Source organism: Puma concolor, chromosome C2, assembly GCF_028749965.1.
Source record: "Puma concolor isolate L17-30 chromosome C2, mPumCon1.1.hap2, whole genome shotgun sequence".
Lineage (NCBI taxonomy): Eukaryota > Metazoa > Chordata > Mammalia > Carnivora > Felidae > Puma > Puma concolor.
The window spans coordinates 81,926,527-81,952,367 of NC_141675.1; the positions used below are offsets into that span (position 1 = coordinate 81,926,527).

Below are 25,841 nucleotides of genomic sequence, written 5' to 3' on the forward strand. Positions count from 1 at the left end.
AATAACAAAGAGAGAGAGGGAGTGTGTTTTAAATAAGAACAAAGAGGAAAGCTTTCTGAAGCCAAAATACAAGCACCAGGAAGGTGCCACTCATGTGAAATGTATTCTAGGCAGAAGGAACTGTCGGTCCAAATGCCCCGGGAGCAGCAGGGCAGGTGAGTAATGGAGAATGGGGCAGGAGGATAGGGAAGGAAGGAGCTTGCCATGGAGGCACTGAGAAAAGACCAATATGAAGTGGTGTTTAGTGAATCTCAAGTTATAGACAGAAGTGCATTTCAGCTACAGTGAATGAAAGAAAATCACTTGGACAGCTTTATGCAGTGAATGATTTGATCCATTTATATTTTTAATAGATCATATTCATTTCCAGGAAGGAAATTGATCGAAGGAAGACGAGAATAAAGCAGAGAGCCCAGTTAGGGAGCTCTGGCTAAAGTCCAGGAGAAAAAAAAAAAATGCTAGATAATTGATAAGAGAGGTGGCAGTGGAGATAGCAGAAAGGCAAGTCTGAAATATATTTGAGAGGTAGAAGAACAGAAACTTGATGATGAACTTCTGGTCTTCTACCACCAACCTGCTCATTTTACAATCTTTCCCCTTGGTTAATGACCATCCATCCTTGTTCCCTTCATTCAAACAGTGAACAATCTACTGGTTCTGCATGAAAAAGGTATCCTGAATCTACCACCTCTCACCAACCCTACCTAGAAATCCCTGACTGAAACCACCATCATCTCTTACCTAGATAATGGCAACAGATTCCCCTGCTTCTTTTTTTTTCCCTCCTGCAGTCTATGATCTGGGTGACATTCAGAGATGTTCCATCCCATTAAAAAATAGATCAGATCTGGCGCCTGGGAAGCTCAATTGGTTAAACACCAGACGTTGGCTCAGGTCATGATCTCACAGTTCCTGAGTTTGAGACCAGTGTCGGCTCTGTGCTGACGGTGCAGAGCCTGCTTGTGATTCTCTCTCTCTCTCTCTCTCTCTCTCTCTCTCTCTCTGTCTCTCTTTCTCCCTTTCTCTGCCCCTCCCTCACTTGCTCTCTTTCAAATAAATAAAATTCAAAAAAAATAGACCAGATCATGTTGATTTTCTGCTCAGAATCCACTAGAAGCCTCACATCTCACTCTGAGTAAGAGATAAATACCTTGCAATGTAGTTAAAAAGGCACTACATGGTCTGACCAACCACTGTATGTCTTGCGTCACCTTCTACTTTACTCCAGCCACACTGGTGTCCTTGCTACTCCTTAAACACAACAAGCTTGCTCCTACCTCAGAGTCTTTGCCCCTCCTATTCTATCTTCTTGAAATCTCTTTCTCTAGTTAGCTATGCATCGCCTGCCTCACCTTTGAAATCCTTGTTCAGATATTACCTTCTCCAGTAGACCTCCTCTGACTGCTCTGGATGAAATTATACTACCCCCAGGAATCTCTACTCTTTTCTGCCTTATTCTTTTCACAGAATTTTTTTCATCCTACATACTGTATATTTTACATTTTATCTTATGTAAATTATTAAGCTCCATTAAGTGGTGAAACTTTTTAAATACACTTTAATTTTTAGTGCAACATTGTATTTTCAGGAGAAAAATGAGACAGTAGCACAGAGAATTCCTGTATACCCGGTTTCAGTCATTACCAACATCTCCCTTTACTATGGTGCATTTGTCACAATTAATGAGCCAATATTGGAACATTATTATTATTAGCTAAGGCCTGTAGTTTCGTCAGATTTCCTTAGTTTTTCTATAATGCCCTTTTTCTAACCCAGAATCCCATCCAGGTTACTATGTTACATGAAGTTGCCATGTGGCCTTGAGCTCTTCTTGGCTTTGACAGTTTCTCAGATTTTGCTTGTTTTTGATGAACTTGAGAATTTTAAAGCATACTAGTCAGATATATTGTAGGAATACCCAAAATGTCCTCTTTAGGAAATTTTATGATATTATTCTCATGATTAGATGGATCTTATGAATTTTGAAGGGGAAGATCACAGAGGTGCGGTACCATTTTCATCACATATAGATAGTGCATATGGTCAACAGGATTTATGACTGATGGTATTGACCTCGATCACTTGGCTGATGTAGCATTTGTCAGCTTCCTCCAGTGTACTGTTTCTTTCCCCCCACCCAGTTGTCTATCTTGTAATCTTTGGAAGGAAGTCACTATACACAGTCCACCTTTAAAGAGGGGGCAATTATGCTCCAACTCCTCGGAGGCAGAGTATCTGTGTACATGATCTGGAATTCTTCTGCATGGGAGATTTGTCTCTCCTGACCAATTTATTAAATTTTTCATCATTTATTTTTATTAACATAAACTCGAAGATTTTTGTTTTTATGGGGTATAATCCAATACTACTTTATTTATTTTGTTGTTCAAATTGTTCCAGATTTGACCATTGGGAACCCTTTCCATCACTCCTATTCTTGTTTGACATATTCCACCAATTTTTTTTTTTTTTTTTTTTTTTTAGCACTTTCTTACTTTCTGGCATTATGAGATGCTCTAGGCTTGTCTTGTGTATTTCCTGCCCCAGTCCTAGGTTCAGCCACTTCTCGAAGGTGAAGTGGTGAATCTTTATCAATTCAATTATTTCTACATCCCTAACACTTAGACACAGTACCTGGAACAGAAAAGGCTGTTCATAAATATTTTTTGAATAAATGAATGAATTGGAAGCAGGATTGGTGGATAGGGCTTTTGGGGACAGACTATCTTCCCCAAACCTCATTCTGTTATTCTTTCTTTCTTTTTTAATTTTTAAAATGTTTATTTATTTCTGGAGACAGAGAGAGACAGAGCACAACTGGTGGTAGGGTAGAGAGAGAGAGGGAGACACAGAATTGGAAGCAGGCTCCAGGCTCTGAGCTGTCAGCACAGAGCCCGATGCAGGGCTCAAACTCACAAAGTGTGAGATCATGATCTGAGCTAAAGTCAGATGCTTAATTGAGCCACCCAGGCAATCACCGACTCTTTTTTCATCAAGGCAAGTGGGATCCAGCACTTTGGCAGAAACCCTTCCATGGGCAGTATTGCAGGCCTAAATGTGCATCACTCTCAAATATTATTATTTTTTTAAAGAAATAGTTATCTTGAGGAGTGTTATGGAAAATTTACAATTCATTTATTTTATATTAGTAAGCGTTGTTTCCTTTAGTCAGAATTAATCACTCTCTCCTCAAAACCCCACTCCTTCTCATGCCCTAATTAGAAGACATATTTGTTCTTCTTCAGTTGTCTTCTCTTTTTCTGTCTCAGTTGACAACAGGCACCATGTCTTATCTTGTGCAGCTCCCGTAACACCAAGGCAGCTGACACACGGGAAACTCTCAGCAAGCAGCTAAAGAGAGAATATGAGAATGAGATTAACTGCCATTGTTTAAAGCAATAATTCACATTACAAAGCAAGCATAATCAAAGATCTGCATTTTTAGCTACGGAGAGTTGGCTGGAAAAGGGTGCATTTCAATTTGGACACTTACGGAGATAGAGGAAATGATAATAATAAAAAAGAATCCATTGTTCGATGGGACCAAATAACTTTCCTTCCCCCCCACTTCTTCCTCTGCTGTTTCTTATAAATTCAAATAAACAAGAACCTTTTACTGCGTGCAGAATCACCAAAGTCAGGGTAACCTTAATATACAGTATAAGCCCCTTCTTTTAAAGACAGAGGGATTGTGGGCCAGAGCCTGGAGGAATGATTTGCCCATAGTCAGTGTCCAGCTCTCACTCTCCTAACTGCCAATGCCCTACGAAGAGGTCGCACCACTATTAACATCCTTGTGTAAAAGTGGACACGTCAGAGTTAACTGTTACACTGGAAGGTTCGTGCTTGCTGAATAAAATAACAGATCATATAACTGAACTAATTCAAAGGTCTAATATTTTTAAGCAATTAATTTTCCTTTAAGTAGGAGAGGCAGTGCACATTTAAACTCCGGGAAAGACAAAGCTATTCCTTCCAAATATTAAACAGCTGAAACTTAGAACAGAAAATGAGCAACCGTGCAAGGTGTACCGAGTACTTTGCACCCACAAGTCGCCTGTACATGTTATTTAGTCTGATGTTTCATGCTTCAACAGGGAAGGACTGTTGCGAGATGTTAAATAAATCATCCCCAGTCACACAGCTATTCAGTAGCAGAGCTGAGATTCGCACCCAGATTCTGTGACTTCTATGTCTGGATATGCTCTCTTTACCGCACCTTGATCCTTCCAAACTCCAGGACTTGAACTATTCTGATTGTAGTTTTAAGCCAGATCTCTTTGTGCCTGTGTTATCTATCTTATCAGTGCTGTACTGATTTAATTCATTATATGTGGTATTCACCATTCAATCCAATTTAGTTCAGACAAGATTTGCTAACCACCTACCATGTTTTGGGGCACCCTACACCATGTGCAGAGCAGAAATAAAAAGATGGATTCACCTGATCTCAAATCGGAAACACATGTGCACATTCAACTCTATTGAAGGGAATATATGGAAACTTCTTAAACAGATGGACAAAGTACTATATAAAGTATCGTACATGTGGTTTGTGTGTACACATACATATATATAGTAAGAGTTCTGCCTGGTGTGTGTGGGCTGTGTGTGTGGGCACTGGTGTACAGATGCATATGAAAAATCAGCACCATAGATTTATAGTTGCCCTATATACATAAAATATATATGTAAATAGACATATAAAAATACTACTGTTTAATTTTAGTAGGTTCCGTAAATTCCCGCCCCCGAGGCTTAAAGCTGAAAGCGGAACTTAGTGTTTATGTGCTAGTTTGTAAACAACTCAGAAAAAAATGCACGTTCACTTTTTAATGTATGTTTTTCCATGATGATGATAATGGTGATGATCTGATCATGGCTCAAGACTTTAGAAACACAATAAAAATAAGAATAATGACAAAAAGGCAAAAAGAAAAAAAAATAGAAAAAGACTGACTGGCCAAAAAAAAAATTTAAGAAAAGAGACTTCTTCACAAGGACTTGGGATTTTCTCATAAGTTCATTTTTTACTTCAGACTTGGCACATTGTATAAGCATGCCTTATTTGTCAAATTCCAAATTTATAACTCTCCCTTCCTATTCTCTAGTCTCAAATTAATTTTCGCTGTCATACCTCAAAGAAATTCAGAAAAAAAATGCTTTTATGCTGCTCCATTTGTCGTGACATACATAAATGGTGAGTTTCTAATAGTCATTTTATCCAGCTAATCTCTTCAGAACATTTGTTTTTCAGTCACTGTGAAATTCACATATAAGAGCAGGTCACTTGCAGTCTGACCTTTAAAATTTTCAGTAGCAGGATGCACGTTTTGCTGTCATGTGTTGTCTCTCCCCCGTTGTCCTTTGTAAGAGATGGTCTCAAGTCAGAAGTCACGTGCTTGCATCCAGACAATTGGACAAGCCCCCATTTTCAATCTCCTTTGAAATTTTCGCTCTATGAATGCCAAGGCTTCTATTAGCAGGAAAATAAAACATAATATTTAAAACCACTTAATGAGCAGAACTAAGCTTTTACTCTCTAAAAACAAGAGAAGGAATAGCAGGGGCAAAAAGAGACCTTAATTTTTTGATGATGATGAATTTAGGAAGAACCAACATAGGATACAAAGTGAGAGTGTGGAATGTTAGGTTTTCACAGAATTGTTTAAAACCAAGGAATATATATGGAGGGGACAATTTGCCAGATGGAAACAATTGGGGTGATTTGTTTTATTTTTATTTTTTCTAAACCACTTTGCACTCTGTAACTGTCTTTAGTTCTCATTCCATATTCTTTCTGTGGTATCTATTTGTCAACTCTTACCTCCTCTGAGATTCTAAAAATTTGTTGATAGCAAAGAATGTGTCAGATTCAGAATAGTCTCCATAATCCTTGTGCAGTACTTTGCACATAGTAGGTACATGGTAAACAATGAGTGCATGGCTGCAGGCATGAGAAGGGCTAATATTAAATACCCATAGATTATATAGCATGTGGTTTTGGTATCTCCTAATTGTACTGTCAATCAGTTCCAACTTTGGTCCCTATATCTTAGATTAAGACATGCCAATGGGATGATAAAGGCAGCCACACAATTTAACGTTCCCTAATACACCAGAGCTTCTTAAGTGACAAGGTATCAGGTTGTTATATCAGCAAGACTGGCCTGTGAGGCCAAATCACATGGCATTCGTGCTCATGACAGACAGCTGCCATCAACAATACCTGGGAAAGATGCTGGCAGTCTCCCTTTTGAGATGCCGACTTCATTTCTTTGGTTTGAAGACCAGACAGTTTTACCCACTGATTTTACACTAAGATTCTCTTCAAAACCTTAGCCCTGAGTTGTGGGTCATCAAAGGTAAAAAAATTCAAAACTGATGATTATTTAATATGAATGGAGTATGAAAAGATTGGTGGAGCAGTCCGTATGAAACAATAATGATTACAATAATTTAAAAAAATCATCTTTTTGTGTCTTTCTCAAGGGGAAGTCAACATGCCTCAATAAACCACAATGCAGTTGTAGGTGTGGACTCATATCTAAACGCTCTGAAGCCTGGTGATGAAGATACTGACTAGTTCTGTGTTACATGGAGATGGGCAAATAATAGGTCTGCAAGGTTGTAGGAAGTCTTGTGTTGGAACAAGTCTTATTCTGTCATAAACCAAAGAAGCATTGTAAAGAGACCATGGTGTGGCAGACCTGGATTCAGGTCCCTTTGCTGACATTTACTATATATTTGCAAGTCACATCACCCGATTTGAGCCTCATGTTAAAATCAGGATAATAATTACTGCTTCTTCCCTTTCTTACCTGTTGTTTTGAGGATCAGGTTATAGACAATAATGCCTTGTGAGGTGGATTGAAGTGCATAAACTTAAAGAATTGTAATTATTACAACAATTCCGGCAAGGATCGTTCCGTTACCTCTTCTTAAATAGTAAGGCAGGAGCTGGCTTGGTACTTTGGACATAAGCTTAAAGAATTGTAATTATTAAGGATCTTTCCTTCTTAAATAGTAAGGCAGGAGCTGGCTTGGTACTTTGGACTTCTCACAATAAATCAGGAAAGCATCTTAAAACCATATATCTCCTGCCGCAATGTTGATCGAGCAAAAAGTGTTTATTGAATGCTTGCGTTAATCAATATATGTATATCAAGTACCTATCACATGTAAAGAATTGTGTTGGACTTGGGGGAGAATAAGAATTAGTATCAGCTATGGTTTCCTTATGGTACCCGTGGTTCTTTATGAAGAGTAGACAAATTAGGAATTCATTTTAAGTCAATGGATGGGGCAGAAACTTCCATTTTCTGTTCACGTATAATGCACCAGACTCTATAGTAGGCAATTTAAATGCATTATCCTTTTTAATCATCACAGTAATTCTTACTTTTTAAGATAAAGCGTTTTTAATTTCCAGGCATAGAGAAGTCAGATACCTTACTCAAGAATCCATCACCAATCAGTCAGAAAGTTGAACATCCATCCCAGGCTGGGTCTTGGGCAAATAGTTAGGAAGGGTCAGCCAAGCATGGTAGGGACTCTTTGGAGTGTCCCTTCCTCTCTTGTTTTCTGTGGTTCCACTTTCATGTGCTCACAGAACCACATTTGGGCATAATATAGCTCTGTGCCCTCTCTCTATCTCTTTTTCTCCATTTATCTGCTTCATAATGAACTCTTCATTTAAACCGTAATTGTTTTACATATAGTGGTTTCATGTGATTTCACTTATGCTTACAGAATACTTGATTATCACAGAGGGAATGAGGCCACTTACCTCATTTTTACAGTTAGAAAAACTGTTACATGTTAAATAACATCTAGAGACATCTAACATATTTGTGAATTTTAAACATCAGTTATAAATTATTTTGTGAAGAAAAAAATGTGTATTTATTGAATGAATAAGCACTTAAAGCTAGCATTTGGTATCTTTTCAAATCTACTTATTATAAAGAATATTTACCAAATCACATCTTTCTATCAACCTCCATTATAAAATTGGAGATATGGTCCAATAGAAAATTGTTTTTGCATCATTAGATATGAACAACTACAAAGTAAGGTTACTAATCTCATAAAACCATACATCTAAAAGGAAAAAAATTCAATAAAACAATCATAATATTACAAATGAATCACAAATGGGATATGCTACAACATAAAATGCTAAATAATACGCTCAGTGTTTTTGTATCCTTGTGGTTTTCTATAATTCATGGTTTGAGTTCCATTTTATTTTATTGCTCTTATCCCAAACTAAATACATGTTTTGATTTCTCTTTCTAAAGGGGCTTCTCTATGTACAAGTTACTTATGCGTGCAATATTCCATGGGTAGGAAGTATATTTGTGTTTATAGGTGAAGAGGATTAAGATTACACATATCATGATGAACACTGAGTGATGCATAGAATTTTTGAGTCGCCATATTGTACACATGTATGTTAACTATACTGGAATTAAAACAATAAAGAAAAGAACATTTATTTTTAATTCTTTCTCTCAAGAGAAAAGATATTAAATCCCTCTTTTTGGAGAAGTGGCAATTTTATTTCTTTCACAAGTAATATTATTGTAGAACAATATAAAGAAAACATCACAAAGTTTATACATACACAGTTCTACACATCTTAATGCTCTACTTTTCATTTTAATTGTATTGCATGTCTATAAATATGAATTCAGAATTCTGTTTTAAAATTTAATATCAGATTTCTTATACTGTATATAATTATAATCCTAGTGGATGTATCATACTCTACACATGACCTGTCGATATTGATCAAGTCATTTTCCTATTTCTTAAAAAATCAGGTTGCCCTTGTTTCCATTTTTAATTTGTGCTAAAATATACATAGCAATAAATGTTCCCTCTTAAACATCTTTATGTGTACAGTTTGGTAATGGTGAATACATTCATCATGTTCTTATGTAATCAACACCTAGAACCCTTTTCTTTTTATTTTAAGACCAAAAATCTGTACTCATTAAACAATAACTTCCCTTTCCCCATACTCCTACCCCCTGGTAACTAGCATTCTACTTTCTGTCTCTATGAATTTGACTGTTCTAGATACCTCATGTAAGTGGATTTATAGAGCATTTGTCTTTTTGCATATGGCTTCTTTCACTTAGCATGTCTTCAAGATTCATCCACATTGTAGCACATGTCAGAATGTCTTTCCTTTGTCAGGGTGAATAATATTTGATTGAATGTATTTACTACCTTTTGTTTATCCATCTGTCAGTTGATGAACACTTGGGATCCTTCCACCTTTTGATTATTGTGAAAAATGCTGCTATGCACATGGGTTTACAAATACCTCTTCGAGACCTTTCTTTCAATTTTGGGGTATATACCCAAAAGTGGAACTCCTGGATCATATAGTAATTCTATTTTTAAATATTTTGGGGAAGAATTGTACTGTGCCATAGAAGCTGTGCCATTTTACATTCCACCAACAGTGCACAAGGGTTCCATTTTTTCCACATCCTCACTGACACATATTATTTTCTTTTCTTTTTTTGCTTCCTTTTGTTTTCATTTTGTTTTGTTTTGTTTTTGTAGGTGGTGGCATTTCATTGTGACTTTGATTTGTATTTCCCTACAGATGAGTGATACCGAGCATATTCTCATGTGATTACTGTCCATTTGTATATCTTTGAAGAAATGTCTATTCAAGTCCTTTACCCATTTTTTAGTTGGGTTATTTGTTTTTTGTTACTGAGTTATAGAAATTCTTTATATATTCTGGATATTAACCTTAGCTTACCATTGCATTTTTTTAAAATGTGAAATTTATTGTCAAATTGGTTTCCATACAACACCCAGTGCTCATCCCAACAGGTGCCCTCTGCCATTGCATTTTGTAGTCTGTATCTCTGAAGATAGTTTCCTCTCTGTTTGAATTATTTCTTTAGGTAAATTTCCAGGATTGAAATTTCTAGCTTAAAGAATATAACATTCTAAGATCTTGATTTTAATTGCCAAATTACTTTTTCAAAGAGTTGTGTCTATTAACATTAGCATTATGGAAATGTAGCTGGGTACCAGTAATCCCATAATTTCATTACCAAAATTAGTTTTAAGTCTTTTTCAATAATAAATGTAAAAATGTTCCTTATTGTTGCCATTTGCATTCCTCTGATAAATAGTGAAGTTCAATACTGTTCCAAATATTTTTGGAACTACATTTCCTTATTTATTAGTAGTTTTATCACATATTTGCCTATCTAACTATTGGAATTTGAGGTTTGTTGTATGACCTTTCAAACATTTTGCAGTATTTTCTCTATGCATATGTTTCCATTTTAGTTATGCTTTAGTTTTCATTATAAAAAGTTAATGTGTGTATATGCATAATAGTTAATTAAACCTTTTTGCCTTTTTTTGAGTTTTTAAATTTATTTAGAGAGAGAAAGAGAGAGAGAGAGAGAGTAAGCACAAGCGGGGGAGTGGGAAAGAGAGAAGGAGGGAAGAGGGGGAGAGAGAATCTCAAGCGAACTTCATGCTGTCAACGTGGAGCCCAATGTGGGGCTTGAACCCATGAACCATGAGACCATGAGACCGTCACCTGCGCCGAAATCAAGGGTCAGATACTTAACCTATTGAGCCATCTAGGAACCCCTAAACCTTCTTGCCTTTCAAAATGTGATAGTAGATTCTGTTTTCTGCTACATTTTCTAGAGTTGTATGTTTTCTATAATTTTTTTTAAAGCAAAGTCAACCTGTACAAAGTTTTTTCAAGGTACCTCACAATTGACATGCAGAGCTATGGAATTTACACAATCTGCTGCTCTCCTGAGTGGTGACCAAAATGTCAGCCTATGCTATTACGTGGCCAGCTGAACATATTGGTGGAAGGAAATGCATCCTTTAGAAACATAGCACCAATAAATAAAATGGCCTTCAGGGGCAATGAAAGTGTCTTGGTGTCAGCAGCAGCAATCAAAGCCATATTGGAAACACCGTGGCCAAGAAAAGAAAGCAAAGAGTCCTGGTTTGGGGATGGGAGGAAGGCTGAGAAATGCTATCCCATGAATTTTACAGGAACAATAAAATTAAGGTCTGTGACCACAGAGGGTCTTTACAAGGACCCAGGACGAGTGGTGATATTAAATCTTGAGACCTTGGCCAAATTCCAACTTGGGTAATTGCATTTGGTCAATTTTAAATTCCCTCTGCAGTTTCTAATGCAATGCCCTTCTGTGCCTCCTGATGCCAACCTGCTGCATGCTACTGATCTGCACTGATAAGTACCTGGTGCCCTCTACCCTGGAGAAGGCCTGAAAGCTCCCAAGGGGAATGTCATTATACATGTCATTTTTGTCTTTCACTTCTGAAGAACCTACTTCCAAGCACTTAGGCTCTTATAGAAAAGTCTTCGCATCTTTAAATGTGGTGTATTTGGCCTGGGTGTTCTCCCATGACCCTACCAACACTTTTCCAGTAGTTGGGGACAGTGAAAGTTATCTTTAGACTTCAGCTCAGAGGATCTGAATTCCAGTCGATCTCTCTCCTATCATCTGTGTGACCTGAGGCAACTCACTCCCTTTACTCATCAACTTTGAAGGGCTCCTCACAGTTTGAGACAATGGTGCTTTAACATAGCCAATGGGTGCCTGGATGGCTCAGTCAGTTAAGCATCTGACTTCAGCTCAGGTCATGAGCTTGCAGTTCGTGAGTTTGAGCCCCATGCTGGGCTCTGTGGTGACAGCTCAGAATCTGGAGGCAGCTTCGGATTCTGTGTCTCCCTCCCCTGCTCATGCTGTCTCTCATAAATAAATAAATATTAAACAATATAAAAATAAAACAAGATTTAACATAGCCAAGCCTGCCATGACTAGTTTCCAACTAGCCTTTCTTCCCTATCTCTACCTACTCCCAGGGTTAGAGACTACAGTCAAGAAATCTCCACCATTTCTTTCTTTCCTCCTTGCTGTGTGCACGGATGCCACTATGTGTCTGTCCCTGCTGTGCCTACTGCCTAAGTGCCTCCCACCTCCCTCTCCTTTTGACAAATCCCATCCATCTTTCAAGGCTGATCTCATATACCATCTCCATAAAACTTCCCTGATTTCCCAGCTGGAAATCATCTTCTATTCCATAGCGTGAGTGTGAGTGCGTATGGTTGTTCAGCTTTCATACTAGAACTCTTTCTTTTTAAGTTTACTGTGCATTTCCTCTGGAACACAATACAGGATTTTATATTTACTAATCGTTCTAGTCTCTGAATTGTTTTCTTTATTTTCACATGATAGCCTTTCCAAATACCAAAGCAAATCTTAAATAAGCAAACAATATCATAGTTCATTTGGGATTAGTAAGCATACACAGAAACAGCCAAATAATCTCTTAATTGCTCTTCCTTCCCGCAGACTTTCTGTGATATTCAACCACAACAAATGTGTATATTTTACTAAATGTATTTACATTTAATTATCTCTTGTGATAAGAACCGTGAGAGGAGCCTGGGTGGCTCAGTCGGTGGGGTGTCCAACTTCGGCTTAGGTCATGATCTCATGGTTCGTGAGTTGCGATGGGCTCTGTCTGACAGCTCGGAGCCTGGAGCCTGCTTTGGGTTCTGTGTCTCCCTCTCTCTCTGCTCTTCCCCCACTTGTGCTCTGTCTCCTTCTCTCTCTCTCTCTCTCTCTCTCTCTCTCTGTCAAAAATAAACAAACATTTAAAATAAACATGGGGTTATTCTCTTAGATAAATACATTTTAAATATACAGCTTTTGGAGTCAGATTAAGTGACTATTTTTGAACTTTTCCAAATTTGTGTTTCAACTAATATATGATAATTTATGAGCTAATACATGACCTGCAAGTCCAGTCATTTTCTAATCAAATTTCCATTATTAGAATCACTTCTGGAGTGAGGTGATTAATCTCATGCTATGTCCACAACCCACAGGTTAGCATAAAGATGGGGCATCTCTAATCATTAAAGACAAAACAAACCATATGAAAAGACCAATAAAACAAAATTAAAAAGCCCAGGTAATTTAGATTCTTAGTAAGGGCTGACGACCAATACAATGCTGGAAGTTCATGACCATTTCCAAGGCAAAGAAGCAGAAGCTCAGAGAGCACAGAAAATGAACAGCCACACCTGGACTGCAAGCCAGGTTGTCTTCCTCCAGTTAAGTGCCTCTTTCCTCCTATGCCTCTTTCCTCACTGAAGCATCCACTCTTCCTCTTCTTTTGCAGGATTTTTCCATATCCGGGCTAGCTCCGTGACAACTATAACTTTCACAGGTTATAAATGTAGGAATACAACAAACCCGCATGCTAATTATAAATACATTTTCAAATTAGATAGAGAAGTCTCATTGCTGCTTCCGTTTTTACTGCTTGGGGTTTAGACATAGCCAGATTTGCCCCTGGCCTGGTGATCCCAAGGTATGCCTCTGGTGCTTAATAAAGACAACCTCTGACTTTAGGGACCTCACACGCTCCTCAAAGAGGAGCTATTGTTTACCAACCAACTCATTTTCTAGGCAGATTTTCACTCAGTAACCCATGAGTTCCCGTGAATGGTATGTACACAAATAAAGGGGGAATATTTCGCTGTAACAGAAATGAAGATACTTGGGTTGAGCATCTGACTTCAGCTCAGGTCATGATCTCACGGTTTGTGAGTTCAAGCCCAGCATCGGGCTCTGTGCTGACAGTGTGGAGCCTGCAGGGGATTCTCTCTCTCTGTCTCCCTTTCTCTCTGCCCCTACCCCCCACTCTCTCTCTTTCCTTCTCTCTCTCTCAAAATAATACAAAAAAAAAATGAAATGAAGATACTTTCATATAAAGTCAAACTCTGTTGGTTGTGATAATGTGATTTAAAAAAAAAATGTTTATTTTTGAGAGAGAGCAAGCCAGAGTGTGAGTGGGGGAGGGGCAGAGAGCGAGGGAGACACAGAACCCAAAGCAGGCTCCAGGCTCTGAGCTGTCAGCACAGAGCCCAATGTGAGGCTCAAACCCATGAACTGTGAGATCATGACCTGAGCCAAAGTTGGACGTTTAATCGACTGAGTCACCTGGGTGCCCCAATTTTCTTGATCTGGATATGTTTACTTTTTGAAAATTCATCATGCTCTACACATATGATAAGTGTAAATTTACATACTTGTGTCACACTTCCATAAAATCTCTATTTAAAATAATAACAAAAGGGCTAACAATACAGCATAACATACAGCATAACAATATACTGCCTTAGCCTGCCATTTACAGTAGGCCAGAGAGTGGGAAAGAAAGGACAACTTCTAGAGTCAAAGTTTAAATTCCAGCTTTATATGTTTTTAGTTCTGTGATGTTGGGCAAGCCCTATTACCTCACTGGGCCTTAGAATTCTTCCTATGTCCTGAACAGGAAAAAATAAATACCCACCTCATGGAGATGCTGTGGTAATGACATGATGTTTGTAAAAAAGCACCAGGCCTACATAGCACCTGGCCCTCAGCAGGCATCAGTAACTCACGCATTTGTTCAAGCAGTTCTTATGTCAGGCACCATTCTGGGATAGAGGGGCCAGCACGTTATAGTTCTTGCTCTCTAGTGGGTAATTTCAATAGAATTCTCCCCTTTCCTCCAGTATCTAAGTAAAGGATAGTTTTCCAGTCCTTTCTCCCACGACTTCCCACAAGTTCTCCAGCTAGTGAGAGGATTCACCCCACTCTCCTTTCCCACCTCTTGGTGCTGTGAAACCACTTCCTCTGAGCTTAGGAGAGCATCATGCTGTCTTTCCAAAAGCACTTACCACCTCACGTTGCAGTTCTTTATTTACATTTCGAGCAGTAGTTGGGTGGATGAAGAAATAATGCTGTGCCCTTGTCCTATCACTTCTCACTCCTTCCCTCTGTCACCATGAATCTTAATTCCAACTGTCTTCCCAATCCCTGCTCCTGACCCCCTCTCAGTTTCTTTCTTTGACACCTCCAAACAGAAGCCATTTCCCTTCCTTCTTTCCTTCCTCCAACAGAACCAGTGCTCCAAAAGTCCTTTATTTTAACTGTCTCGTGGACCTTAGCATAGTATGGAGAAGTATGGCCTTCAGAATTTGTTCAATCTGGGGCTCGCCATTAGGTTCAAGTTAATTAGCTGTGTGGCCTTAAGCAAGTAAGCTTCTCTGACTTTATTTTCTCAACATTTAAAGTAGGGAAAACTCTGTCTACCTTTTAAAGTTATTGGAAAGCTTAGAAATAATGCATGTTTGAAGGCCATGCCATGTAATAGCCATTTCTCGAAGAGGAGCTATTATTTCAACTTTGTGTCTTATAATCTATGTAGACATCATGTCTTCTTCTATAATGAAGGATCCACGTCTACCCTACCACAGCATCACCCACAGTGCCTGTACAAAGCAAGTGTTCAACACATGTTTGAATAAACAAATGAATAAAAGATAAATTTCTCAATGCTGGGGGCAGAGAAGAAATCCCATACAAAGTCTCTGAATCCCAGATGACTATTTGAAAATCTTTCTCTGGAGGTGAATAATATAAGTGCCTGCCTGCTAGGAGATCATTCAGTCTTCCTGGTGCTGCACAGAAAGAAAAGGACTAAATGGCACAGCCCTCTCATACTGCCTTATGAACAAGCACATATTAGCGTGATTTTAACTGGCACCGATTGGTTGTTATTCACCAGATGGTAAGCGATTTCGATGGAGTCTGCCCTAAAGAATATTGCAGTGGTTTGGCTTATGGGATAAAATAGGTGATGGTATCTATATAAAGAGCATGCCTTCAATTTGGATTAGATTTTGGAGACTGGAAGCTGGTAAATGTGTTGTTAACTACTTACAAGGCCAAATGAGAACCATAAAGGTAGGCTTCCCCTCTCTGCATGCAAAGATCTTGTCTTTAAATTTCCTGCTGTAGGGAAGTGTCAACACCGCATAATAACCATCCTCCAAGACTTTATTAAAATCCTGACCTTTACTTCAAAGCTTCTGTGTGGAAGGAGAAAAGCAGGGAGGGAAAATTAGGTCTTTTCTAGCAGTCTCCAGGAGCTTTAGGCCATAGGCCAAGAAGACTCAGGCTGTCTTTTGGAAAACATGTCTTTGCCCGTCATCCTGTCACTCATCTAGATACGCTCCCGTGACGGTGCAGGAGGTGTATCGCCATGAAGACAAGCATTCCAAGGGAGAGGAAGCTAGTGTTAAAGCAGAAGCAACTGGGGGAATGGGGTACTGAATTTCCCACTACACGTATCCCGTGAAAGACTCTAGCAGCCTCTGAACACTGCAGAATTCTCGGCATATAACAACTCCATCCAAACTCCTGGGCTAAGAGACTAGACTAAACTCTAGCATGGCTTTTAGCAGCATGAGTCTATGCCCCTGTGATGACCCCAGCCTCCCATTAAATGCCTGCCTGAGAAAGCTCAAGGCTGCCAGGAAAATTTATTATTTGTTCTAGCCAACATCTGATGAGAGGACTCTGACCTCCTTTTCTTAGAGCATTTACTAAAAAGGGCTTCCGATTGTGAATATGTATCTCTTACTACACAGAAGTATCTTTCTCAAGGATCTGAGAGCCACTCCTTTGAAATGCAATCATCAGGCATGGCAGTCTCCATGGGAGGATAGAATCTTAACTTTAACTGCCAACCAGCAGATGTAGCTGGCCTAATCGTATTTACATTGACCAACTTGTTTTAATTTTTTTTTCTCTGACTCTACTGAGCCCCTCTCCTCCCCTCTCCCTCTTTCTCTTTTGAAACAACCAAATTTTCTCTGCACAAATCAGAATGAAGCTTAGTTCTTTTACCTACTGTCAGTAGTCACCGAATAAATTCTGTTTTCATTGCTTTAACTGATGTCCAGCTGTGTTTAACATGTGGGACAATCACCTGTTCCTGGGGCCCAACTCCATCCCTATATGAAGAGAGTTCTGGAGGGGATCCAGGAATTCTGCTTTCACCTCTCTTCTTCCAGGGCCACACATAACATACCTTCTAGGTTGAGGGGTAGAAATGAAGAAAGTCTCCCATTGTGCAGCCATATTTCCTCTTCTAAACCCCTGGACTTTCAGTAGTCAAAGAAGTGTGTCTGGGCACATGAGCACATACCGCTGGTAAGACAGGCCTGAGCTCTTAGTAATCTCTATCTTAACATAACTTTGTTCAATCTGCTTGTTTACCTACACCTACTCAAACCAAACTGAGGGGAGGGGGGCTTTTATTGGGGACAGAGGCTGTAAGTAGCAAGAGGGAGGATTGACTTGGAAACACCAGGCACAGCAGGGGCAATGGGCAAAAGCATGGTTGAGCACAATAAGGGGACAGTTAGAAAGCAGCTACAGGGCTTGGGTTGTGATGGGAGGAAAAATGGATAAGAAGTATAAATGGGGGGATGTAAAAGGACAGGGAAGTGACATCATTACTTGTTGCCTTGTTCACGTTTTTCCTTTTGGCTCAGTCCTGCTCTTCAACTTCCATCCAAAAACTTAAAGTAAAATGTCTCTATATTGCACTTTCTTTACTCTGATCCCAGCCAATAAAAGCCACTTATTGTTTTATTTCATCTCTTCCATTATTCTGGCTTTGCAAAGATGTAAATCAAAGGAGAGGGGGCAAGGAATTGGTCACTTAATATCTTTGGGTCTTGGTTTAATCATGAGAGTTTTAGACTGCGTTTATAGTTCAACAAATGTGTATTAAATGAGTACTGTATCCAGAGTACTGTGTATTTGCTAGGGAAACATCATATCACCCTTCTGGAGCCTAAGTTCCAGGTTCCAGCAAAGGAGACACTCAATAAGCAAATTAAAATGTAACATAATTAAGATCACAGGTAATATAATTAAGATAGAGAATAAAAGAAGTAGCATTTGATAGGCTGTCAGAAAAGGTCGCATAGATTGTCACCTATGTGAAAAGGTGACAGTTGAGTGGAGGTGTGCGTGAAGGAAGGGAGCAAGCCAAAGGGGAAGAAAATTCCAGGCAGAGGCAACAGCATGCGCAAAGTTCCCAGCATGGGGAACTGGTATGCTTGGCAGCCGTGAGAAGCACACGGTGAGAGACCTAAAGAAGTAATTCAGTGTTGGGGCACCTGGGTGGCTCAGTTGGGTAAGCATTTGACTCTTGATTGCATCGCAGGTCATGATCTCGTGGGTCCGTGAGTTCAAGCCCTGTGTCGGGCTCTGTGCTGACAGCTCAGAGTCTGGAGCCTGTTTCAGATTCTGTGTCTCCCTCTCTCTCTGTCCCTCCCCTGCTTGGGCATCTCTCTCTCTCAAAAATAAGTAAACATTAAAAAAAAAAAGAAGAAGAAGTAATTCAGCGTAGGGCCTTGTAGGCTACAGTAAGCACTCTGGAAATTGCTCTAATCATGATAACAATTCATTGAATATTTGAGAACAGAGGATGACATTTTACCACTAGTAAAAATAATAACTAGTATTTATATAGTACTTCCCGTGTGCCAATCTCTTTTCTAATTAGCTCATTAAATTTTACAACAACCCTCTGAGGTAGACATGATTATTATTATTATTATTATTATTATATTTTTACAGATGATAAAAGTGAGGCACAAAGAAGTTAAGTAACTTGACTAGTTGTGTTAATATGTTATAGAATTTAAACTAGAAACCAGGCAGTCTGGATCCAAGGTCCTTGCCCTCAATCCCTAGCCTGCTTTTATTCTGATATCCATTGATAAATCACCTGAAGTGTGAGGAAAGACCCTGGAGGCAAGCAGCTAAGCAGGGGGCCAGTGAGGGGAGAGAGGACAGTGACCTGGTCTATAGTGGTTGTGGTGGAAGAGAGAACTAGTGTTCAGATTTGAGATGTGTTCTGAATGTAGAGGAAACAAAATTTGCCACTGGTTTGCAGATGAGCTATGAGAAAAAGCAAGGGATCAGTGGTGAATCCAACCTTTTGGCCTGAACAACTGGGTAAAAGATGGTGTTTCTTATCAGTCTGGGAAAACTGGGAGAGGAGGTGGTTTGGGGAGTGGTAGAAATAGTTTGTTTGGAATATGTAAAGTTTGAAATGTATATGAAACATTAGAGAAGACATTTAAAGGAAGCAATAGGTTAAAGACAGTCTGGGGTTCTGTCTGCAAACTTAAATTTGCAGGTCATTATCGTACAGATGTTTGAGAAAGCTATGTGCCTGGATATGATCTCCCAGGCAGGGAACATAAGCACACCAAGGATAAGCCCTGGGGCATTCTAGCCTTCAGCGATGATGAAGAGGTGAAGGAACCAACAAAAGAGTCTGGAAAGGAGCAGCAGATGAATCAATGGAAAAAGAGAAGTCAGGTAAGAAGGAGTTTGAAGGAGAAACTGATCAACTGTATCTAATGCTGCAAATAGGTCAAGTAAGATGAAGACAGAATTAACCACTGAATTTGGCAAAGAGGATGTCATTAGATACCTTGACTACGAAGTGTTAGGGCCCAAACTCTGACTGGATTGGGTTCAAGGGACTAGCAATATTCTGAGGCATACGAGTAAAGATAATCAGAGGGAAAAGGTGAGGTATGGTAGCAGAGGGAAGAAGAAAGTCATGCATTTCCAATACTTCAACCAATTTCAGAATATTTTATTGGGCATGCCCTACACACCCAACACTGTTAGGTACTGACACCAATGAGTTTGCAGCCTCATTCATTCATTCATTCGCTCATGGGACAACTGTTCGTTGAATACGTAGTATGTGAGTTCTTAACATTTTTGTCTTTTTACATTAAAACAAATTTAAAAAAGGAAAAAGTATGCTTACACTCTCATAATCCTAATACATTCACGCTTTCCACATTTCTTTCAATTACCGCCCATGTGTTTCCATGACTTTTACACAAACTTATTAATTATATTGTAAGCATTTTTATTTGTAGACATATTTTTATAATATGTTAATTTGATAGCAGCTATTTTATTGTGTGCATACATAGCATTAGTTCTTTCTTCATTTTCATTCCCACTTATGTTGTCTTCAAATTTCAATATATAATGCAATGATTATTTGTCTATATGTGTGTCATCTTCATTAAGCTGAGTAGTCCCTCACAGTCCAGGACTATAGGTGGCTCAATTTTGAATCCCCAGCATGTGCCTGGCACACAGTCTTGTCTTCTAGAAAGCACACGAGGCTATACAGTGGAGCGGCTAATAACAGGAAGACTGACTGCCTCAGTTCTCAATAGTTCTCAATTTATATTCTCCCCTTGTAGGCTTGTAGCTGTGGGCAAGATACAACTTCTCTGTATCTGATCAATAAGTTGGAGATGATAGTAGTACCCTATTGGTCATGAGAATTAAATAAGCAAAGTGCCTGCTATATCGTAAGCACCTATGTAAGTGCTTGGTAAGGGTACTATAACAGAAAAAAAAAAGTCCATGTCCTGAGTATGTTTAATGAATAAATAATAAATCAAGGAACAGTTCTCTTTTTGCTTCATACAGGTCATTTTAAAAATTCTTTTGGATTATTTGCCTTTGGGTTCAGAAACAATGTTGTGAGCATGTACTCTGGGAAAGGTATCCAGGGACCAATAATCGTTTCCAGGGATTAATTTTCATAAATGATATCAGTAAATGCAAGAACATGGACACTTCTATAGCTTCCGCTATTGTGTTATTTTGCCTTGGGGAGCTAAGCTCCTTGAAGGCATGGGCGCTGTCTGGGTTTTGCATTGCTGGCCATCTTTGCAGGTAGATGCACAGAGACTGCCACCCGCTAGTTCCACCTGATAGTTCACGCAGGCCCTCTTCTTCTCCTTTGCCTTAACTTCTGTCTCTCTGGATGCCGATTTCTTGGATAAATTCGTAAGATTCAATTAGCTAACTCTAAATGTGGAAGGAAAAAAAAAATCAAGGAGATGGTGGCGGGCAAGGCATGTATGAAGAGACAAGTCAATGTGGTGGAGGGCCTTTGTTAGGAAGTGTCAGAAATGGGGACAGGTGATGACGACAGGGCCCCGCCAGTCAGGAAGAAATCGTGATGGACCACCAACAGAAGGTTCTTGAACAAAGAAGTTGACTTAATGAAAATCTTTATGAAGTCTCTTGGGATGATTATCCAGACTACCATCTAGAATGGGAGAGAGTACTTGAGGTCTCTGGCAGAAACCTTGAGAAATGGGAATGAAAGAAGGGGAAGTAATGTTTTTGAGATTTATTTCGTTCGTTCGTTCGTTCGTTCATTCATTCATTCATTCACTCATTCAACTCACACGTCTTCGGGGCTTACTTTGTACCAGGTACTGTGCTAGGCACTGGGTATCCACCAGTGGAAAATACAGATGCAGTCCTGCTCTCATGACCAGTTGTTTGTTCCCACGGGTGCCACTCGTGGCGGAGCAAGAGCCCCGGAAACACCGAAATTTTGTCTGTTTCTTCCTGTCGCACTCGGTGCTTGGCACCTGGTGGGCTCGCGCACATCCTGTGGCCTGAATTGATTCACGGCCCTGCTGCAGCAGGATAGCTAAGTACACAGACCCGGGGAGAAAAGGCGGGGTGGCATCGATGTCGCCTGTGAAGACAGGGTGCTTGCAATGAACGCCTGTGTGCATCTCTGCGCACGGTGGGGGCGTATTCTGGCCGTGCGCCTGGCAGCGGGCCGAGCTGCGGGACCCACCCTCTCCTTCGCCGGCGCGCTCGAGCCAGCCCAGGCGGGGGCTAGGCGCAGACGGGGCCGGGCGCAGCCTGGCGTCCGCCCGCAGTTCGGCCCCAGCGCGGCTCCTCCTCGCCGCGGGCGGAGCTGCCGTCGGTGCCGCCCCGCGGCCGCAGCTCCGCGGAGCCCCGAGCGCCTCGGGCTGGCGAGCCAGGGCTGCGGGTGGAGCCGGAGCAGCGCGGCGCCCGCCAATCGCGCCGCGCCGGGGGAGGAGCCCCAAAGGGGGAAAAAGAAAGTGCGGCGGAAAGTAAGAGGCTCATTGGGGGAAGACTGGCCGAATCGGGGTCCCCGGGCTCCTCTTTGGCCAGACGCACCGAAAAGCAGCAGTGCTGGGTGACCCTGCACCCTTCCCCACCGGTTCGGTGTGCCCCGCGCTGCTTCCCAAGAAAGGTGAGTCTCTCGCTGCCTGCAGGGCTTGGAGGAATCACCTACCCACCTCTCAGGGTGGAAGGACCCCCCTGGAAATCATCTCTTCCACCCTCTTATTTTTTCAAAAGGACAAACTGAGGCACAGAGCGAGGCAGCGGCTGGGATAGGTCACACAGCTAGTTAGTGCCGTGACCAGGACTCGAACCCATCTTTGCTTTGTGGAGCTTTAGATACCGCAGTTTGGGGACGGCTGCGCGTTGCTGCACCCCACTTCCAGCCCTTCAAGGGATCCACCCTGGCGTACCCCCGCCCGGGTTTCTCCAGGGCGCTGCTGTGAGCGGTGAGGATAGAAGAGGGCAGTGTGTCCCAGCGTGTGTCACGCCGCTCCCAGCCTGGAGCTGTGACAGCCTGGGGAAAGGCTGCTCGCAGCTTCGCTCGGTCTCCCCCTGACCTGCTTTCTCAGAAAGATGCCCCTGCCGAGGTTGTCTGGCAGGCGCCCGGGGAGGTGGTGGCGAGGGGAGGGACGCCCGGGCGCGGATGACTTGGGTTGGTACCCGCAGCTGTCTCCCAGCGCCGGGAGGAGGCCGGTGGTCCTGTAGGGGATGGGATGCCCCTCGTTTAGGAGTAGCTGGCTTCACGGAGCCATGGCCCCTGGCACTTCTGAATGCTGGCATGGAACAAGGAAGCCGAGTTACAGAGAAAAAAATCACGAACATAAAAGCAAACTTCTGCCGTTTCCTTTAAGAGCCGTCCCCAGTCTGTCTTCCCTCCACCTCCGGTTGTGAAATTGAGAGCAGCCGCGCCTCTTGAAGCGCTTTCGCTGCTTGGCTTCACAGATCCTGGGGTAGCTACGGGCTCAAGCGGACGATTTACCTGGTTTTGAGTCCAGCTCTGCCCAGTGTTAGCTGTGTGAACTTGGTCGGGCAATTGAGGCAGTCCTTCTGGTACTGTGTGTGTGTGTGTGTGTGTGTGTGTGTGTGTGTGTGTGTGTTTCCTCCCCACCCCCCCCCAGCCGCAACATGGAGATTATAAGGATCAGAAGAAGCCCTTAGGGTCGTGGGGAGGACGAAATGGGATCATTCAGATAGTACTTTTAGCACAGTGCCTGGCATGGCACCTGGTTAGTTTGAGATTGATGGCTGCTATTGTAAATATTGTTATACAGTAACCGTGAAGACAGGGGATTTTCAGAAAGGTGATTTCATACCACCTCACAGGGACTTTTTTTTTTTTTTTTTTTTAATCGGGGATGTTGTGGTGTTTACTTTTTTGGAGTTTGAACTGCTCCAAAAGTGTTTTCCCAGTGCTGTCTCCATGTAACTTTGATCATGGATGCTTGACTTGGAATACAAAATGAATGTTTCTCAGTGATGCCAAACCCCCTAGATGTTAGGCCAAGCCTCAGGTCTATGAAGCCCTGATCTGTGGCATCCTTTATTGGCAAAGAGCGTCTGGAATTTGACAAAAAGTAGGAAGACAAGAGGAGAAGTTGGAAGTTCCATCTGTGTTACAGACTGTTCTAAGCCTTGTATTCCTGCTGTCTTCGGTCAGACAAGCAACTTTATGGTTTTTCTTTTCTTTTCTTTTTTCTTTTCTTTTCTTTTCTTTTCTTTTCATTTTCTCTTCCTTTTTCTTTCTTTTTTCTTTTTCTTTTCTTTTTTTTTTTTTTTTTTTTTTTTTACTGTAGGAAAACAACAACACAATTCTCATGTGTTTCTTTTGGACTATATAGTGGTGGTGCAAAATTCAGTCCCTGTGGACACAAACTTGCCTTATTTAAACAGAAATACTACAAATGCCTACTCTCGTCTTCCTTAATTATTGGCATTTTAAAATGAAAAAAACCTCCTCATATATCCTCACCATGCTCATGAAAATTGATTTTATTCTGATTGACTTCATACAGTTATTTACTACTGTCTCCTGGCTATGCCGTAAGTGTCTGAATTGAGTTCTCAGCATTTGTAGTTAGCTACCTGCTTCCCAGTCCCTCTCGTTTGTGTGGGGTATTGATGAGTGCATAGGGGGGAGTGCGATACATCTTGAGGGCAAGGAAGAACTTGGTGGTGCCCCTGGAGATGCCTCCCACACCAAGCGTTTGCAGAGGGTGGGATCACTTGCTTCCGTCAGTCTGTTCCGTGTGCATGCATTGTGATGAGCTGGCCAGTATGCATCTGAACGCGTGCCTGAGAAACCGGTGACTTGTGGGCAAAAAGAAAATGTTAAAAATAAGGTCAGACAAGGGAATGGAAGGGAGATTGGAAGGTAACTTCTTTTGGTTCTGGTTCTTTAAAGAAAGAATACCCAGTTATAGCTTTTCTCCTTATCCAGATTACCTGTGACAAAAATCATACACGCAAAGAGAACTTTAAAATTTCCAAGGCATATTCCATATATATGATCTTCCTTGCTACTTGCTATAGCCCTGAGGGAAGGACGTGGCAGGCATATTAATAGTGGAAGGAGCTTAGGTTTTGTGGCCAAATTCGAATTTCAGTTCTAATACCTGTGTAGCTAGGTAATACTGAGCAATTTATTTCACCACTTAGAGCTTTCATTTTATCCAATTCTAAAATGGAAAAGAAAATGCTTACCCCAAGGATTTGCGTGAGGGTAAAATTAAGTGGAATAATGTGAAGTAGATGTAGTGAGTAGGTGCTCATTAAACAATATCTCTTCTTAGCTGGTCTCAATTTTACTGAGAAAGAGACTGAATGAGACTCAGAGAGTTGAGAGGTTTCTAGAGTCACATGGTTCTTAAGTTTCAGCCCTGGATACACAGTTCACACCTGGTGACTTCTAGTTAAGGGCTTTTCCCGTCACACTCTGTCACATCTTCAATGAGCTCCTTAACAATTTACTTCAGTTAAGTTGGCCTTACTTGGCTGGTGATTGCAGGGTATCCTTTCTGTCCCAAAGAGGAAATTTCCTTGCTGAGGGAACAATTCGTCAACATGCTCTGTAGAGTTTCGGGGGGCCAGCTCTCAGGAGAGGAAGTTTGAAAGCCCCGATCTCTAAGGCAACCTGCCTACTCTCCTGTGTTTGATGTAATGTACTTTCCAGTCCTAGGAGGAAGAGTACTGTGAAGACATGTCACGTTTTTTTCTTCCTGTTCTCAATGGTTTCCTCCCTCTGTCATCCTTGTGCTAATTCACAGGGTAGTAAGAAGATTGAAGAACAAATGTCACGAGTGGCCATAGCATTCTTCACTTCTTTCACCAATTCTGTGGGTCCAGGATGGAATAGGGAACAGCATGCACAGGCGGCATTTGCAGAAAAGACCACTCACTGCTGCTGGCGGGTGCTGATCACTGGTCTGGAGCCTCAGTCCTCCCTGTGGAAACTGATGGCTGCAGGCTTATGTAGGAAAATGAACAGATCTGTTTCTGGCCCAGGCAATGGGGCCATTTATCCGTTGAGACTCCCCACAGGCCATCAGGTTTCTCTGCTCTGCAGCAAGCAGACAGGCTTGCAAATGCAGTTCTGGGAGAAATGTTTTGCTCCTTGCTTTTGGCATTTGGAAGCATATGTTTGCATTTGCCAAAAGGTGCCCAGTTAGCGTCATCTTACCTGGCACTGTTAGAAAAGCAGAATGTAGCTGGAGGAAATCAGAGGAGGAGGCAGAAGAAAAAGAATAAAATAAAGGTTATCTCCAGCATACACACAGTTTCATTTGTTGCTCAACTTTGTCAGGCTTCTGCTAGTGACACAGATGTAGGACCTGGTGAGTCATTGTCGCCTTGCCCGTGAAATATTAAAGAGAGCCACCTACTGTGCTCTTTGCCCATTTTGGAAATTGTTCTGTGGGAGAAATAAAAGCCCCAATGAACTGG

At 41.1% G+C, this 25,841-nt stretch overlaps 1 protein-coding gene across 5 annotated transcripts in view; it reads left to right on the plus strand.

Annotated features, from left to right (window-relative positions):
• The first annotated feature begins 21,851 nt into the window (after window positions 1-21,851).
• IL1RAP (interleukin 1 receptor accessory protein) overlaps window positions 21,852-25,841 on the plus strand; it is a 138,496-nt gene continuing 134,506 nt past the window's right edge. For 2 of the 5 annotated variants that reach the window (XR_015240206.1, XM_086674994.1), the window contains exon 1: window positions 21,852-22,029. The gene's annotated coding sequence lies outside the window, so the exon portion shown is untranslated. The remainder of the gene's footprint in view (window positions 22,030-25,841) is intronic. The other 3 variants (XR_015240207.1, XM_086674995.1, XM_086674996.1) reach the window with 2 other exon arrangements.